The sequence below is a fragment of the Catharus ustulatus genome, chromosome 37 (assembly GCF_009819885.2).
Source record: "Catharus ustulatus isolate bCatUst1 chromosome 37, bCatUst1.pri.v2, whole genome shotgun sequence".
In the NCBI taxonomy this organism is placed as follows: Eukaryota; Metazoa; Chordata; class Aves; order Passeriformes; family Turdidae; genus Catharus; species Catharus ustulatus.
The window spans coordinates 437,172-443,448 of NC_046257.1; the positions used below are offsets into that span (position 1 = coordinate 437,172).

The 6,277-nt window shown below is 46.9% G+C and overlaps 1 long non-coding RNA gene across 1 annotated transcript; it reads right to left on the bottom strand.

Moving 5' to 3' along the window:
* Nucleotides 1–262: 262 nt before the first annotated feature.
* LOC117009926 lies at nt 263–6,277 on the bottom strand. Its single transcript, XR_004420560.1, has 4 exons — nt 6,252–6,277; nt 4,143–4,211; nt 1,972–2,009; nt 263–361 (listed from the first exon to the last, which is right to left on the bottom strand). It is a non-coding gene; the product is annotated as an uncharacterized LOC117009926 (long non-coding RNA).

The following is a 6,277-nucleotide window of genomic DNA, read 5'->3' on the forward strand; positions in this document are numbered from 1 at the left end:
CCATTGTTTTTCCATTTTATTTCCATTTTTTTCCATTTTTTTCCCACTGTTTTTCCCCTTTTTTCCCATTTTATTTCCATTTTATTTCCATTTTATTTCCATTTTATTTCCGTTTTTCCCCCATTTTTTCCCATTTTTTTTTCATTTTTTTCCCATTTTTTTCCCATTTTTTCAATTTTTTTCCCATTTTTTTTCATTATTTCCATTTTTTTTAATATTTTCCCATTTTTTCCTATTTTTCCCCCAATTTTTTTGGATACAAGCCAGGGTCTGGCCCGGGTGGAACGTGGAGACCCCCGAGAGCAGCCCCAGGAATTCGAGGCCGAGCAGAGCCAGGGACCCCCCGAGGGCTCCCCAAAACCTGCAGGGAAAAAAAAAAAGGGGGGTCAGGAAATTAAAAATAACAAAATTCACCCAAAAAAAAACCCCAAAAAATAAAAAAAAATTTAAAAAAATAAAAAAAATAAAAAAATAAAAAACCCCATAAAAATTATTTAAAAATTCCTCCAAAAATGAAATCAAATCAAATAAAAAATCCCCCCAAAAAATAAAATAAAATAAAAAATTCCCCCAAAAAAAGAAAATAAAATAAAAAATTCCCCAAAAAATAAAATAAAAAATTCCCCAAAAAAAAAAAAATCTCTCAAAAAATCCACTACAAAATCCCCCCAAAAATAAAATAAAAAATCCTAAAAAAAATTTTAAAAATCTCCCAAAAGTCCCCCAAAAATCCTCCCCAGAGAACCCAAAAATTCCCCCCAAAAAATCCCAAAAATAAAAAAAAATTAAAAATAAAAAAAAAATTTTAAAAATCAAAAAAAAATTAAAAATCCCCCCAAAAATGCGCCAAAAATAATTAAAAAAAAATTTAAAAATCCAAAAAATAATTCCCCCCAAAAATCCCCCAAAATTCTCCAAATAATTAAAAAAAAATTTTTTAAATCCCCCCAAAATAAAAAACAATTTCCCCTAAAAAAATCCCCCCAAATTAAAAAAATATATTTAAAAATAGAAAAAAAAATTAGCAAAAAATTCCCCATAAAATAAAAAAATTCCTCCCCAAAAAAATCCCCAAAAAATAAAATAAAATACCCCAAAAAATCACAAAAAAATCAGAAAAAATCCCCAAAAATAAAAAAAAAATCCCATAAAAATCCCAAAAAAAATCCCCAAAAAATCCCCAAAAAATCCCAAAAAATCCAAAAAAATCCCCAAAAAATCCAAAAAAATCCCCATAAAATCCCCCCCAAAATCCCCAAAAAATCCCAAAAAAAAATCCCAAAAAATCCCCAAAAAAATCCCAAAAAAATAAAAAAAAAAATCCCCAAAAAAATCCCAAAAAATTCCCCAAAAAATCCCCAAAAAATCCCAAAAAATCCCCAAAAAAAATCCCAAAAAAATCCCAAAAAAATCCCAAAAAATCCCCTAAAAACCCCCAAAAATCCCCAAAAAATCTCCAAAAAATCCCAAAAAAAATCCCAAAAAAAATCCCAAAAAATCCCAAAAAAATCCCCAAAAAATCCCCAAAAAAATCCCAAAAAATCCCCAAAAAAATCCCAAAAAAATCCCCAAAAAATCCCCAAAAAATCCAAAAAAAATCCCCAAAAAATCCCCCAAAAATAAAAAAATAAAAAAAATCCCCAAAAAAATCCCATAAAATCCCCAAAAAAATCCCCAAAAATTCCCAAAAAATCCCATAAAAAATAAAAAAAAATCCCCAAAAAAAACCCTAAAAAATCCCAAAAAAATCCCAAAAAATTCCAAAAAAATCCCAAAAAATCCCCAAAAAAATCCAAAAAAAAATCCCCAAAAAATCCCCAAAAAATCCCAAAAAATCCCCAAAAAATCCCCAAAAAAATCCGAAAAAAATCCCAAAAATTCCCCAAAACCCCCAAAAAATTCCTCCCACAGTCTATCCTGGTTTATACTGGTCCATACTGGTTTATACTGGTCCATACTGGTCTCACTCACCCCGGTTCCAGTTCCCCTGTGGGATCTTTGGGCGGATCCTGGAGTGGGGGGAGGAGAAAGGGGCGTGGTCAGAGCTGGCCACGCCCACTCTGGTCTACCACGCCACTTAGCCACGCCCATTTTGTGACCACGCCCCTTTGTCAGTGTCTCCACCCCTTTGTGACTCCGCCCCTTTCTGTGACGCCACCCATCTTTTCCTGTGACCCCGCCCCCTTTTTCGTGGCTCCACCCCATGTTCAATGACCACGCCCCCTTCCCTTAGCCCTCCCCCTTTCCTTTTGCCCCTCCCCCATTTTTTCAATTTTTTTCCCCATTTTTTTCCCATTTTTTTCCATTTTTTACCCCTCCCCAATTTATTTTCCCCCTCCCCAAATTTTTTTGCCCCTACCCCCCATTTTTTCAAATTTTTCCCCATTTTTTTTCCGTTTTTTTGCCCCTCCCCCATTTATTTTCCCCTCCCCCATTTTCTGCCCCTCCTCCCATTTTTTCAATTTTTTTCCCATTTTTTCCGTTTTTTTACCCCTCACCCATCTATTTTCCCCTCCCCCATTTTTTTTGCCCCTCCCCCATTTATTCTCCCCCTCCCCAATTTTTTTTTACCCCTCCCCCATTTTTTGCCCCTTTCCTTTGGCCCCTCCCCCATTTTTTTGCCCCTCCCCCATTTTTTCAATTTTTCCCCCGTTTTTTTCCATTTTTTTTGCCCCTCCCCCATTTTTTAACCCCTCCCCCTTTCCCTTTGCCCCTCCCCTATTTATTTTCCCCCTCCCCAAATTTTTTTTGCCCCTCCCCCATTTATTTTCCCCCTCTCCCCATTTTTTTGCCCCTCCCCCCATTTTCTCATTTTTTCCCCCATTTTTTTCCATTTTTTGCTCCTCCCCCATTTATTCTCCTACTCCCCAATTTTTTTTACCCCTCCCCATTTTTTTTGCCCCTCCCCCATTTATTTTCCCCCTCCTCCATTTTTCTGCCCGTCCCCCATTTTTTCAATTTTTTCCCCATTTTTTCCCATTTTTTTTCCTTTTTTTGCCCCTCCCCCATTTATTTTCCCCCTCCCCAATTATTTTCTGCCCCTCCCCCATTTATTTTCCCCCTCTCCCATTTTTTTACCCCTCCTCCCATTTTTTCAATTTTTTTCCCCATTTTTTCCCGTTTTTTTTGCCCCTCCCCCGTTTATTCTCCCCTCCCCAAATTTTTTGCCCCTCCCCCATTTATTTTCCCCCTCCCCAATTTATTTTCCCCTCCCCCCATTTTTTGCCCCTCCCCCCATTTTTTCAATTTTTTCCCAATTTTTTTCCATTTTTTTTACCCCTCCCCCATTATTTAACCTCTCCACCTTTCCCTTTGCCCCTCCCCCATTTATTCTCCCCCTCCCCAAATTTTTTTGCCCCTCCCCCATTTATTTCCCCCCTCCCCCATATATTTTACCCCTCCCCCATTTTTTTGCCCCTCCCCCCATTTTTTCAATTTTTTTCCCTTTTTTTTTCCATTTATTTTCCCCCTCCCCAATTTTTTTTGCTCCTCCCCACTTTTTTACCCCTCCCCCATTTTTTTGCCCCTCCCCCATTTTTTCAATTTTTTTCCCATTTTTTTCTGTTTTTTTTACCCCTCCCCCATTTATTCTCCCCCTCCCCAATTTATTCTCCCCCTCCCCAATTTTTTTTGCCCCTCCCCCCATTTTTTCAAATTTTTTCCCATTTTTTTCTATTTTTTTACCCCTCCCCCATCTTTTAACCCCTCCCCCTTTCCCTTTGCCCCTCCCCATTTATTTTCCTCCTCCTCAATTTTTTTTTACCCCTCCCCCATTTATTCTCCCCCTCCCCAATTTTTTTTTTGCCCCTCCCCCATTTTTCTGCCCCTCCCCCCACTTTTTCAATTTTTTCCCCCATTTTTTTTCCATTTTTTTTCCCATTTTTTTGCCCCTCCCCCCATTTTTTCAATTTTTTTCCCATTTTTTCCGGTTTTTTTACCCCTCCCCCATTTTTTCTGCCCCTCCCCCATTGTTTTGCCCCTCCCCCATTTATTCTCCCCCTCCCCAATTTTTTTTGCCCCTCCCCCCATTTTTTCAATTTTTTTCCATTTTTTTTCCATTTTTTTTATCCCTCCCCCATTTTTTTCTGCCCCTCCCCCACCCCTTTTGCCCCTCCCCCATTTTTTCTGCCCCTCCCCCTCACCCCTCCCATCCTCAGCACCATCCCCAGGTGCGCCACCAGCGCCAGGAACCGCCCGGGCAGCGCCGACATCTGTGGGGGGAGGGGCAAAAAAAAAGGGGGGGGAGGGGCTGGCACCGCCCCTCCCCCACCCTGACACCCCCCCTGCCCCTCCCCCACTCGTGTGAGAAAGGAGGAGCCCCCTCAATCCCCTCCCCCACCCTGGGGAATTCTGCATTCCCAGCCCCTCCCCCACCCTTTTAGCCCCTCCCCCACTTCTTTGGCCCCTCCCCCCACCCTTTTGGCCCCTCCCCCACATCTTTAGCTCCTCCCCCACCATTTAAGCCCCTCCCCCCCCTTTTTGGCTCCTCCCCCACCTCTTTAACCCCTCCCCCACCAGTTTAGCCCCTCCCCCACCTCTTTAGCCCCTCCCCCACCATTTTGGCCCCTCCCCCATAATTTTAGCTCCTCCCCCACAATTTTAGCCCCTCCCCCACTATTTTAGCCCCTCCCCCACCTCTTTAGCCCCTCCCCCACCATTTAAACCCCTCCCCCACCTCTTTAACCCCTCCCCCACCCTTTAAAGCCCCTCCCCCACCATTTTGGCCCCTCCCCCACCCTTTTAGCCCCTCCCCCACCCTTTTAGCCCCTCCCCCGCTTCTTTAGCCCCTCCCCCACTATTCTGACCCCTCCCCCCATTTGGAGACCCCTCCCCCACCTCTTTAGCCCCTCCCCCAACATTTTAGCCCCTCCCCCTCTTAGAGGCCCCTCCCCCACCTCTTTAGCCCCTCCCCCACCCTTTTACCCCCTCCCCCCTCTTAGAGACCCCTCCCCCATTTTTGGGACCCCTCCCCCCTCTTAGAGACCCCTCCCCCACCCCTCTGGCCCCTCCCCCACCATTTTGGCCCCTCCCCCACCATTTTAGCCCCTCCCCCACCTCTTTGGCCCCTCCCCCACCATTCTGACCCCGCCCCCCATTTGGAGACCCCTCCCCCACCCTTTTAGCCCCTCCCCCACCTCTTTGGCTCCTCCCCCACCATTTTGGCCCCTCCCCCATCCTTTTAGCTCCTCCCCCATAATTTTAGTCCCTCCCCCACCTATTTAGCCCCTCCCCCGCCATTCTGACCCCTCCCCCCTTTTTGGGACCCCTCCCCCCCTTTGAAGACCCTCCCCCACCCTTTTGGCACCTCCCCCACTCCTGTAGCCCCTCCCCCTCATATTTAACCCCTCCCCCACCTCTCTAGCCCCTCCCCCACCTCTTTGGCCCCGCCCCCACCATTTTAGCCCCTCCCCCACCTCTTTAGCCCCTCCCCCACCCTTTTTAGCCCCTCCCCCACCCTTTTTAGCCCCTCCCCCACCCTTTTAGGCCCTCCCCCACCATTTTTAGCCCCTCCCCCTTTGAGAGACCCCTCCCCCCTCTTGGAGGCCCCTCCCCCACCCTCTTTAGCCCCTCCCCCACCCTTCTAGCCACTCCCTCTCATATTTAACCCCTCCCCCACCTCTTTAGCCCCTCCTCCACAATTTTAGCCCCTCCCCCACCATTCTGACCCCGCCCCCCATTGGGAGACCCCTCCCCCACCATTCTGACCCCTCCCCCATTTTTGGGACCCCTCCCCCACCATTTTAGCTCCTCCCCCTCATGTTTAGCCCCTCCCCCACCCTTTTAGACCCTCCCTCACCCTTTTAGCTCCTCCCCCACCCTTTTAGGACCTCCCCCTCTTGTGGACCCCTCCCCCACCTTTTTAGCCTCTCCCTCCCCCCATTTTAGCCCCTCCCCCATCCTTTTAGCCCCTCCCCCACCCTTTTAGCCCCTCCCCCACTTCTTTAGCCCCTCCCCCACTATTCTGACCCCTCCCCCCATTTGGAGACCCCTCCCCCACCTCTTTAGCCCCTCCCCCACCAGCTTGGCCCCTCCCCCTCTTGTGGACCCCTCCCCCACCTCTTTAACCCCTCCCCCACCCTCTTTAGCCCCTCCTCCCTGTTAGAGACCCCTCCCCCTTTTTAGAGACCCCTCCCCCATCCTAGAGACCCCTCCCCCCCTTAGCGACCCCTCCCCCCCCCATTTTTAGGGACCCCTCCCCCATTTTTGGGCCCCCCCCCCGCCCCTCCCCCCGTTCCGCGCGCCGCCGTTACCGCGGCAACGGCCGAGGCCACGCCCA